The 13,119-nt window shown below is 37.0% G+C and overlaps 1 protein-coding gene across 1 annotated transcript in view; it reads right to left on the bottom strand.

Moving 5' to 3' along the window:
* NR4A3 (nuclear receptor subfamily 4 group A member 3) overlaps nt 1-10,066 on the bottom strand; it is a 75,190-nt gene extending 65,124 nt beyond the window's left edge. The window contains exons 1-2 of the mRNA XM_075212702.1: nt 9,669-10,066; nt 8,031-8,171 (exon numbers count right to left, since the gene is read on the bottom strand). The gene's annotated coding sequence lies outside the window, so the exon portion shown is untranslated. The remainder of the gene's footprint in view (nt 1-8,030; nt 8,172-9,668) is intronic.
* Between the last annotated feature and the right edge of the window lie 3,053 nt (nt 10,067-13,119).

The following is a 13,119-nucleotide window of genomic DNA, read 5'->3' as shown; positions in this document are numbered from 1 at the left end:
AGAGACGTTTCTTGTTGTGCAGATGAATGCACAACTAGTTCCACTCTGTAAAAAGACTTGGCTCAGAAATGGTGAAGATGGTGTCTCATTTTTTATATTTAATTGGCTAATTTTGCACCTTCTAACTGCAGTTGGCCACTGAGAAGCCACATTCTTGTCGAACTTTGTCCAATGTAACAAAAAAAAAGTATCAATCTCCACTTACTCATGATTAGGCCATAAATCCGAACAGTATTTTAGGTAAAAAAATGAAACATTTATTGAATGAAAGAGGTGATTCTAAAGTGGATGAAGATTGTACTCTAATATTATGTTAACATTTTGGCACAAATGTTTACCATCTTTGCAAGCTTAGACATACCTCTAAGTTGTGGTCATCTTGAGAGGGGTAAGAAGGCACATTGAAGTGCACTTGGTGGACCATCTTGGTGCACAGGTGCAAAATCAAACTTTTTCTGATGTGCACCCAGTGCACTTTGTAAATAAATTTACTGTGTTTGCCTTGTTCTGAATGCAGGAACTGGCAACCTTACACTGTTGATTTCTTGTTCTGTGTATGCACAGTGTTCAAGGGTTGTGGACAGTGTATTCCATTCCTGAATTCAGAACAGGTCATTTACTCTTCATTCACAACCTTATGGGTGCAGGAAAATTCACCCAATGCGGTTGATACCCTGTTCTGCTGAATTGATTTCTGCCACTGTAGGTGACGTGTTTCAGGAGTTGGATCATTGTTAAAGCCAGGACAGGGCACTTACACTTAGTTGGTCTTTTTCTGGTTGCAGGAATCCTAAAGCTTTTGCTACCCTCTACTTGGTCTGAATAACCTTGACTACATGTTTTAGTTTCCTGTATATAACCTATAATACTTATAGATTGTATAAATTATAAGAGTGAGGAGACAGCAGAACTGATTTTATTACATAGATCAACTTTTGTGTTTCTGAATATTTTTGTTACATGTATTACATTCTTCAGAGTGCACCTAGGTGTGCACCTTCAGTGCTTCCACTAATCTAAATGGCTACAACTCCAGCCAGGGGTGATCAGTGCTGCTATTACACTGCATCACAAGATAACTGGCTGGAAGTGAATTTGGCAAAAAAGTAATGCACTGTCCCAGGTATATCAAAATCCAGATATTTTAAAATGATAAAAATATAAAGAAAATAATACATCTGTGACTCAAGAACAATTTAATACAAATATCAGTGAGGGTCAGTTTAGCATTGATGCACTAGATGTTTCTATAGTATTAATGTATTCAGCAAGTTACTTTATTGTTTTGGGTGCTGTGTGCAACTTATACTGAGCTTTTAATAAGTTGGGGTGTCTGGGGAAATAATGCATGTCTACTGTGTTTATGTTGATTTTAAGGCTTAGATGACTTTTCCTTCCATTATGCAATGAAAGGAAAAGGGAGAATAATATGAACCAAAAAAGTAATTTGTATATTAATTTCCAGGAGGGACAAAGGGTGGGGAAAGATGTGGCTACAGTGATGTTCTGGATAACATGAGTGTATATAGTGAATGGTGTCGGGCTTAGGGAACAAAACATTCTTTGCCTACAGGGTCAAGTGATGTACATCTGGTCCTGTATATCCAATTTAAAGACTTTCTTGCAGGAAGAGATGTGTAAAAGTGTAGAGTCCAAATAGATATACATAAACAAATAGAAATGCTACAGTTAAGTACTGATTGTGGCTAGTTATAAATCATTGCCTGATAATTATTAAGTAGAAATAGAAAGGACATAAATGTAAAGTGGGATCCTCATTAAGAAGGGGTGCCGTCCTCATGATCCAGGCTGGTGTAAGGACTGGGCTGCACAAAAGTAAAACAGCTACGGCTGGGATTTACCATACACACTGTATTCACTGGAGGACAGAAAGAAAAGCAAGTTTACTCTATAGGCTGTATGCTAAATTTTACTTCCTGTTAATTGTTCAGACTCCTTCCATGAATGTGGCTAAGCTTCTGGTCATGGATCCAGCTGCTGGAAATGACATTGCGTTTGCACATCCTTTGCAAAAGCTTGTGTTGTGCCAATGTCAAAGGTCACCACTTGCTTAGGCAGGCAACAGCCTCCTCCTCACTCAAGTTCCAGGGAGAGACAACAATACACAGCATGACCTCTGGGGTTGCCCACACTCACTCACCACTAGGAAACATTGAATGAATCTTGTGATCTTGTGAGGGCCTAGGGCTGCTGAACTAAATAAATATTATCTGATGGAAATGGGGCACAATCCGTTGGTTAAATAATAATGTAAGGTGCACAGGGTAGTGCTTATACATTTATTTATAGGTAATGGAGTGCATGTTGCTGAAAATAAAATCATGCGTGGGCAGTGGGCAACATAAGCATATGTGGGCTGCCTTTTAATCAAAGATTTTTAAGTCAGTGACAAAAACGCACATTTTAAAAAGGCTACATTTAATAATCTTGGAGAAGTGAAAGCTAGTGAAACCTAGGTTAGAATCCTCTTAAATAAAAGCAAACAAATTAAATGGACACATTTAATGATCCATAAGGACATCTTTTACAATTATACCACATGACTATCTTTTTTAATTTCTTACATACACTCTCTTCCGGAGTGTATGCACATTGAATGTGTCTGCTTGACATCAGGGGGGTTGAATTCCATAGAATAGCCTTTTGGACTGTAGAATAGAAAAAGACTTATATTGGAAGATGACAGGGCAGTAGGGATGGGAAAACACATATGTTTTCTCCCAGAAGATATAGCATTTTTGTTAAGGCAATGTTACAAACGCAGTGTTAGAAATGGAATCTGCTGTAACAAATTAAAAAAGTGCCAAGTGACATAACTGACAAAAAATATCCTTTTGGGTCACTAACATACAAACAAGTATATAAGACATAAAATGCACAAAAGCACACTAATAATCCTTTACAGAATAACTCTATCTTGGTGGACTTTTGTAGGGGCCAAATGTGCAAGATTGATAAAAAGGGCTGATTTTTCACATTAAACCAACAAACTGCACTTTTTTTTGTTAAAAGGCATACAGTAGTAGCAACTAACATCTTACAAACAGAAGAAACCAATGTGCTAAATAAGAATCTATCAAAAGTGATATCAGTAAAACGGGAAACGTTTGACCCATGAATGCCCACCCTGAATTTATTTACTGTTGTTGTGACTGGGTTTTATTCTGACCTGCTGTATATTTACGGTAGCTCAATATGATCGCTGCACGTTCCCACCCACTTCAAACTGGGCTGTCATTGATAGACTGGAACTCAAGAGACACAGCCAGGTATTGTTGCTAATGGTTTCTGGCTCCCTAATCATTGCACTGTGTGTTCAGTATAATGTTGTGCAGACTGTGCAGTGTCTGGCTTCCTGCTTCTGATTTAATCCCAGTGATGATGCTACTGAGATCATCCTCTGTAGGAGTGAAGGTTACCAGGTCTGGTAAGAGCAGGATTTGATTTCACTAGTAAAAAAAAAGGAGTGCAGCTCTGTTTGAATTCATTCTACTGGGATCTGATATGCCAACTCATGTTAGAACAAAATGGTGCTATCTAAATTAAATTATCCAGAAAGGTCTATTTTGACGTATTTCAGAATGCAGTAATAAAAAAATAATATTGTAAAGGAAAATAAAAACTTCACAGGGGAACTTTCCCAAAAATATAAAATACGTTTTCAATATCATAACTAACTGAGAACACCTTTCCATACATTCATATACATATAGTAACATCAACTAACATTTTACAAGCAGAAACAAACCAATGTGCAAAATAAGAATGTATTAGAAGCAATGTATATGACAAACAGAGCAATGCTGGTTTTTGCTAAGAATTTTCTAGGTTGAGTTTTGTTCGTCCACTGCTAAATTATAGCAATATGTTGTTTTTTTCTTCTGGCACACTAACATAGTTGCTGACCATATTGAAACTTCAGTGTATCTCTGACCAATGGCATTGAAGAATCTCTGTTACTATAAATTTCTATACAGTTCTCCTTTGTGACAAATGTTGTATATGCATGCTTTTTCCCAGTCTGAAAGTAGAAAGAGCATGTGCACGCTATAGTCTCATTGATTAGTAAGGGATTTTAAATGAAGGTTAACTTGCTGCATTAGTTAGCAAGCATACTTCACGCCACAAGTTTTTACCATGCAAAAATGCAGCATGCATGTGAACTAAATGCAGTGCACCCATACAGCATGTGTAATTTATAGGAGCCACATCACAAATGTTAAATGTTATTCCCTGAGAACAAGACAAGTAATATCCTTATTAAATTCCTAGCAGCATAATACATTGAACACTACATACATAAATTTAATTTCAGAAAACATTCAGAAAACTTTTACAATGTAAACAAAAAGTTGAAAAAACATACCCTTTTTTCTAGCCTCTATATGCAAACTGTAAATAAGCTACAGATATTTTTTATCATTAAAACTTATTTTAGGCAAAGATTTTCAAACTGCACAATTTGTGTTAAAATATTCATGGACAGAAGCGTGGAAAATGCAATTTTTGTCTCAAGTTACCTAACCATGATGTCTCTTTTTAAAAGTGCTTCCAAAAGAAATATGTATTTAAAATAAATTGTAACCAATGCCTGGTCATAAAGTTATAAAGTACTCCCAGTTATTAAAGATTTCACAAGGAAACCTAAAATATACATAAAAATCAATCAGGATAGCAGATACAAAAACAGCGAACAACATATTTCTGAATACAGTGGTCTAAAACCAAAAAGTATTTCAGGTACATAAATAGGAAAATAAGCATTGGGTCCACTAAAGATACACTATGAACATTGATAAATGAAGATCCTGAGATCACTGATGTTTTAAATACATTCTTGGAATCTGTGTTTAAAACGAGAAAACAAATATTCCATTTGTTGTAAATCAATAGCCCGAGAAAAATTAAGTGCAGCTAAAAAAGGTTAAAATTACAAAAAAACAGCTATAGATGGCATCCATCCATGTGTGCTGTATGTTGTATGTTTATGGCACTGTTTAATAATCAGGTATGTACAACAAAGCTAGTGGAATGCAGATGTGGTGCCAATTAGTAAAAGGCAGACAGAAGATTACACAGCAATAAGTCTCCCATTATACATAATAAAGCATTTGTACTGTTCCCCATAACATATTGGTATGTAAAATTAAGGGGAAACATATGAACAATCGTAGAGCACTGATTTATGGATAAATAGCAAATGGTTATTATAAATGGAACATGCTCAGATTGGGAAAAAGTTGGTAGTGGGGGTTTCGTAATGGATCCATTCAATCCTTATGGTAATAAGCTTCCAAATGGGTCTCTGTTGGCAGATTACACCATTCAGGTTATTAGTGAATAGTAATTATATTAATTTTTCAGGTTATAATTGTTATTAGTATCACAAAGCAGAACATTTTCACACTACAAAAGCACCTTGACCAAATGCAAGTTGGGCAGTGAATGGCAGATGAGGTTTAATTTCGAAAAATTTGAGGAAAGCTACCAGGCCCATGGTAATAATTATGTTATAACTTGAACTGGAAATGATTGGAAAATCAGAGATGAAAAAGATTTAGGAATACTCTCAGACCGTCTAGGTGACAGCACTCAGTGGTAATCAGCTGCATCAAGGGTCATTAAATACAGACATACATAATAAACGGGATATATCAAATTAATGTTTTAACCACATCTTGAATACTGAGCACTGTCCCACTTTAGCCAGGACAGTCCTGATTTGGAAGGACTGTCCCGCTGTACCCTGGATCAGGACTTTTGGGGAGGGAAAGAGGGCTGGGGGCAGCCTAGCACTTCTTAAGCTGGGAACATGCCTTCGGGGGGATAAGGCGTGCACCAATCTTGTGTTTCCACAACCCAATCCCGTGTGTGTGCTGTCTCTATTCCAGAAATGAAAAAGTTGAAAGGTATGACTGAGTAAAGTTTTGGGCACCTGTTTATTAGAAAAGATAGGAAAACTCTGGATAGTTCTGAGTCAGCCAACCTTATTAATATTAAGAAGCTAAAGGGGTTAAATTGGCAAAGGCATTGCAAATTTGGTTTGTATAGATTTAAAAAAGTGTTAGAGTTAATGGAGTCAGTAAGTATGCGCTCATCCCTGCTGTGAGGTCCTTTTTAGTTGTCTACTTGTGCCACATTACCAAATGGCCCTGTGGACTTGTATATAGGCAAGACAAAAAGAGTAAAACAGATATTTCAGTTTTGCAATGTAATGGGCCATTTCCATGTCTTTCCTTCACAATTCTGTATGTATTTGTAGACTTGCATTTTGTAGGATTATATAGCTTAAAAATATAGCTGGGATAACGATGGCCAATACATTAGGCTGTGAAGTGTGGTTGTGGCACAACTGGGAAAATCTAAGGCTAAATTCCACGAGAGAAGCATACAAAATGTTATGGCCAAATGCAGAATGAAGCAAATGAGTTTTAAAAATTCATTAATCTCTACTTTACTTTTAAAACTATGTTGTGAAGCCCGTCCCAAAATATACCAAGCAACATAGCAAGTAATAGAGAGGTGAAGACAGAAAGAAACTGCTATTGCAAAAGAAAGCCAATTTAAAAGGCTTGCTTTAAATATTATGTGTTAAGCTTCTGATTATCTCATTATTCATCCCTTCTAGGATCTGTTATCATTATTGTCTTAATGATCAAATGATAAGATACACCCACTGCAAAGTCAGTATGGGTGGACTTATCTTACATAATGAACAAAAAATAAAATAAGAACAGCTGTTGGGATAGCCATTTCTATCACTGCACAATTGCATGTACTGGTTCTACATGGCACGGTATAGTGTGTAGACTTTTCCATAGCAAGACCTATTATGTTTATTATTTAAACTGAACGTACAATCTATGTATAATAATAATTTATGTATGTGGAAATACAAAAGGGACTGACTCTGAAATAGCAATAAGTTCAATCTTAGAGTTTCACCTTTAGCCAAAGTTGAAGCAACTGTCAAGCTGAAGGGATCATTTGGTGGGCGAAAAATATAGAAAAACAGCATAGTCCTTTAATGTACACTGCATAATGGAATACAAAACTTAAGTTGTAAGTTAATACTTAGAAATGTGGGGGTACAAATATACTTAATAGTACTATGGACCCTTCAATGTGATCAAGGTCTGGATCCTTGTTAGGTTAATTAGCCAGAACAAAGGATCACAATAAAACAGTGTGGTTGAGCACTCATATCAGTAAAAGAAAAGGAAACACCATCAGTCCCTCTACCAGGAGGTGTAACATTGAGTTAATATGTGCCCTGGATTTCACTACATGCTATTGCCATGCTTTACTGTCCAGGACAACTAACAGCCAACGGTAGCATTGCACTGGTCAGGTAATATTGCCTTAATTCTAAAATAGTTAGCTTAAGCCCTCCCAGTATGCAACCATTATTAAATTAACTAAAAAATAATCGAATATTACTTTAGCTGTTATTTACAATGTAAGCTGGTGTTAAATATTAATGTTTTGACAAGAGATTAGAGGTATATTCCAAATTTACTAGGGCTTATGCTCCCCATATTGGGATGAAAAATAAATACATGAATAAACACTATATATGTTTAATGTAAAAAAAAAAAAAAGAAATGAGAAAAAAACCATTTATGGCTCATATAATTAGGTCACAAGGTCTACTACATATTTCACTTGATGAAATGGTAAAAACTTTATAGGTGTACACCAGTTCTTTTTGAGCAGAATCACGACTACCTACCCTAACTCAAAAATATAACACAAAATGTATGTGATATTACCACAATATTGCATGTCATACTTCACAAAAGGTGATTGAAATCATCACTAAAACTGTTTATCTTGCTGGTTATGTTTGCTTACGAACACCCACTTATATCTGTGGCTACATGGGGCTCATTGTCTATGTTGATTTGAAAATTTCCGAAGCAATACTTTATATACACTTTATAAACATTTTATTAATATGAAATACAGCATCCACATAGTAGTGAACATTATACAAAAATGATTATTACCTGGATGATATCTTTCTTGCTGAATGGTGGAAATAGTTGGCTGGCTGGTTAGAAAATGATCTGGAGGAGAAACTAAATCCGGATCTGGATCAGAAATGGATATGGTAGTGCTTTGTGATGGCCGTTCCTTCGACCTGCAATCTGAAAGGGAAAAACAGTAGTGTCAGAAACAATAGTATTGCAATAAAATAGCCACTTTTTTAAAGTTTTCACTTCTATTATTTTTCAGGACTTTTGTATTCATATAGGTTAAACAGATCCTCATATTTTACATACATACAGATATCTAGAGACAAACATATATTTGTACTTTCATAAAGCTTACTAAAAGCAGTTATTTTTACAATAACAAGTAATAAGTATGTAATATGCAAGTTAAAGGAATTTTGTACCTTGTATGTAAAATCATAAATAGAAAAATGTATAATGCTGCTACATTGTAAATAATGTTTTAAAAAAGCAAACAAACACCTGAATAAATTATTTGCATTTTAAGCTGTATTTTAAGGTGTATGCCAAATCATATACCATTAAATTATATTCTATGCTGCAAATAACCTGTATTTCATGTGATTTGTGAATTTACCTTTCCAGCTTGTCCCTTCCAAGGCTGATTCTTACACACTGAACCAAAGCTATTGCTTGTTTTTCTTCCATAGAAGCAGCAATCAAATCCTTTGGTTACCAAAGGAACAGTCATTGGGACTTCAAACATGCACCTAATTACTGCAACAACAGCCCCATTCTACCCCCACCATGCTAAACCCATGTCTGCCAGGCTGTGCATTCTTCAGATGGCTGAAAAGATCGTCAAGTGTGGTAAATTAGCAAAAAGTAACTGCCTTTAGCCATGACTTTCACGCGTATACAACTTTTTAAACAGAGATATATAATGAATGGTAAAAAAAATAAAATAACGGTGCGTTGAAACGACATACAAATAATAATAAAAAAAACTATTTTTGAGTATTCGACGATTAATCAATGTACAGGAAAAAAATAACATGTATATTTTCTCGCCTTGCATTGATGATGCTCATTCTTTCACTTGCGTATTATGAAAAGAAACATTTGTTGATTGTCCTACACATTTAGCATGCTGGTTATCCTTACAGTGTACTACCAATATATTTATTTATACAGTAGTTTAATAAAATTAAAACTTAACACAGTTACTCTACCTAATGACTGGGGATCATCATCCACAAGCAGCACACATAGTGCACACGTTTCTCTTTGCTACAAGGGAAGGGAGCTACAGGTATCATTGCAGCGATCCAATATACTCACAAGGCATGCTGTCATTTCGCAAACAATATCAGTTTACTTTGGAAGATTTTCTTAAAGAACAAAAACTCTAGTTCTCAAGTATACTTAAATGAGGAGACAAATTACTGCCATCACCAGAGCTGTACAGCCCTCGCTAGCAGCATCATTACCATAGCAACGGCAGCGAATAACTTGCTATTGCCTTCACTTACATCTTCTCCGCTGAATTAAAAGTCTCGCTTAAAAGTAGAACAGATACAAATGTCAAGTTCATCACATGCTTCTATCACTCCGAGGAACTAAAGAGATAACAAAACGCTAGCGATGAACATCTTTGTCTTGGTTAATAAGGAATTCCACAATACCTACTTGGTTGCTGTGAAGATTCCGTCTTTACAATACTATATGGAAAGTCTTCTTAAAAAAATGTGATGTTGTCTCTTCTTTTGTCTAGCGAAAATCCTGCTTCGTTTATGAAGAACAAGTCATAATTAGTTCATAAATTATTTCCACATATAAGACGTTGAAGTATATTTTTAGTGTATTCGAGAAACAGAAGGTGGGAGTTGCTGTAATGTGCATTTGTGTATAAATAATAAATGTTCAGCTGAGGCTGAGCTAAGGACAGTTCCCTAGTAGTGTCCCCTCACTCTGTGTGAGCATCATTTATGAGAGAGGAACCCTAGTAGTCTCCCCGTGGAGTGGCTGGAATGCGAGACGTCAATAGTGACAACAAGGGAGGCTTACGTCACCGTCCCCCTCCTACCTCCGTCCTTCCCCGCGTGTGTAGCTGTGTGTGTCTTTCCCTTTATCGTACAGTCTGTGTTCCAGCTGAGGAACTGATATACTGTACAGTAGCACAGTAGCTCTACACTGCCATCGTCTGCCAAGACGCTTCATTTTTTAGATTGTTGTAATGAAATTAATTGAAATCAGAGGAGGGAGGATATTTTAATTTGAAATGATTTAAACAATCATGCAGACCATCCTCAAATGGGGTACCACATATTATATATACGTACTGATGTTTTAAATGTAATTGTAATTACATGTATGAATGAATACATGCCCACGTTTTAACCCGTCTTTACTAAACAATGAGGAAAACATAGAAGTTGGTCAAGAAAATACTGGTTGTTAGTAGTGGTGTGCAACGGGCACTTTTAGTGTTTTGGGTTTTGGGTTCTGATTAGCTTGAGGTTTTGGGTTCTGATTTGTTTTGCCAAAACACCTGACGAAAGGTTTTGGTTCTGATTTAGGGTTTTGGGTTCTGATTTATTTTTAAAAAAGCATAAAAAGCGCTAAAATACATTATTTTGGTTTTTTTTACACTCCTACGCGATTATTAACCTCAATAACATTCAATAACAATCATTTCCACTAATTTCCAGTCTATTCTGAACACCTCACACCTCACAATATTCTTTTTAGTCCAAAACGTTGCACCGCGGTAGCTTTCTGGACTGCGTAGTGGAGTGGCCCCGGTACCCAATTTGGTACTGGGGCCACAATACCTCCTCCAACTGGTCTCAATTCCACTGCACATATGGCTGCTCCTCCATCCTCTGCAGCATATAGAGGGTGGAGTTCTAGCGTGTCAATACCTCTTGTTTTCGATCATGACAGTGCATTTTAATTATTTTTGGATTTGCCCCCAACACTGAATGTAGTTAAATATCTGATATGCATCTATCTGGACTGCGTAGTGGAGTGGCCCCGGTACCCAATTTGGTACCGGGGCCACAATATATCACCCTCAACAGGTCTGAATTCCACTGCACAGATGGCGGACACCGGATGGACGTCTAAAACCAACATAGATGTTAAGACTGCAGTTCCTATTTTTTGGGACTGCACAAACAATTAACATAGTAATATAAATGGAAGTTACTATTTTTTTGAACTACAGAAAGAAAGAACGAAGTAGTAAAAATGACAGTTACTCTTTTTTGGAACTACAGAAAGAAAGAACGTAGTAATAAAAATGTCAGTTCCTCTTTTTTGTAACTACAAAAACAAAGAACGTAGTAATATAAATGGAAGTTACTATTTTTTGGAACTACTGAAAGTAAGAAAGTATTAATAGAATCGGCATTTACTCCTTTTTGGAACTACAAAAACAAAGAACGTAGTAATAGAAATGGCAGTTCCTCTTTTTTGGAACTTAACAAGAATTATATAATTTTGTTTATTCAGAAATGATGAGTCTCTCTATTAGAGTGTAATGCCCCTTAAAACTCCTTTAAATAAAATAGTACGTATTCTAGGAGACCCTGTTTATATATTTAACTTGGTTCTGCAAAAATATGCATGATGATCATTGGACAGAGATCTGTAATAGAGCAGCGATTAAAGTGGCCTGATTAAAGGTCATGTAAGAACTTAAAGCACTCACAATTATATAGAGACTGTATTCTCATTAAAGACGCTGCCTAATGTGTCTAAAAGTTGGCACTTATATAGCGCTTGCTTGACTGGGTGATGTGAGCAAGCGGAGTGTGTTAATATGGAGAGACCCTAACATTACCTATTTTTAGTGACAGCTGCAAGAGTGAACATAGTGTGACTTTGAATTGAAATAGTACTACCTATTTTTTGTGACAGCTGCAAGAGTGAACGTAATGTGACTTTGAATTGAAATAGTACTACCTATTTTTTTCAACCTAATTTTTTTTTTTTTTTTTTTAAATTGTTTTTGGATAATTTTTTTTAGAATTTTTTTATTTTTTTTATAATTATTTTTTTATAACTTTTTTATAATTTTGTTTAAAATCTTTTATAACTTTGGAATAATTTAGAAATAACAATGCCCTTAGCAGAGCAGAGCACAGGACACAGCACCACTGGAATCAGCAGGACACAGCACTGGACAAAGCACCACTGGACTCAGCAGGACAGAGCACAGGACACAGCACCACTGGACTGAGCAGAACACAGCACAGCACAGCACAGCACAGCACAGCACAGCACAGCACAAGAAATAGCAGGACAGAGGACCACCTAACACAGCCTCCCTCTTCCCTGATCAATGCCCGAGTGAAGATGGCGGCGGCTAGCAGGGAATTTAAAGGATCCGAGTATCGCGAGATCCGACAGCCGGATTATGAGTCAGAGCCTCGCTTTAAGTTTCGGAATCGGCGGGAATACCTGGACAGTGCTCGGATCTGACTCGGATCCGCACTGTTCGGGGGGGTTCGGATTGCCAGAATCCGAGTCCGCTCATCCCTGCTGGAAATTGCCCATATGTAATGCCCGTACAATGTTACTGGCGTTGTCTGACACCACAAATCCCCAGGAGAGTGTAAGTGGGGTAAGCCACTGCAAGATTATTTCCCTCAGTTTCTCTAAGAGGTTGGCAGCGTTGTGCCTCTTACTAAAACCGGTGATACACAACGTTGCCTGCCTTGGAACGAGCAGGCGTTTTGGAGATGCTGCTACTGATGCTGCTGCTGCTATTGCTGCGGAAGGTGATGCATCTACCCAGTGGGCTGTCACAGTCATATAGTCCTTAGTTTGCCCTGAACCACTTGTCCACATGTCCGTGGTTAAGTGGACAGTGGGTACAACCGCAATTTTCAGAGCACTGAGGACACTTTTTCGTACTTCTCTGTACATCCTGGGTATCGCCTGCCTAGTGACGTGGAATCTCGACGAGATTTGGTACCGGAAAGACAATACCTCCATCAACCGTCTAAATCCCACTTCACTGATGGTGGACACCGGATGCACGTCTAACACCAACATAGCTGTTACGGCCGCAGTTATCCGCTTTGCCATAGGATGATTACTGTCGTACTTGGTGCTCATGGAAAACGACTGT

The sequence above is a fragment of the Mixophyes fleayi genome, chromosome 5, assembly GCF_038048845.1.
Source record: "Mixophyes fleayi isolate aMixFle1 chromosome 5, aMixFle1.hap1, whole genome shotgun sequence".
NCBI lineage: Eukaryota > Metazoa > Chordata > Amphibia > Anura > Limnodynastidae > Mixophyes > Mixophyes fleayi.
This window is presented reverse-complemented; position numbering and strand designations above follow the sequence as displayed.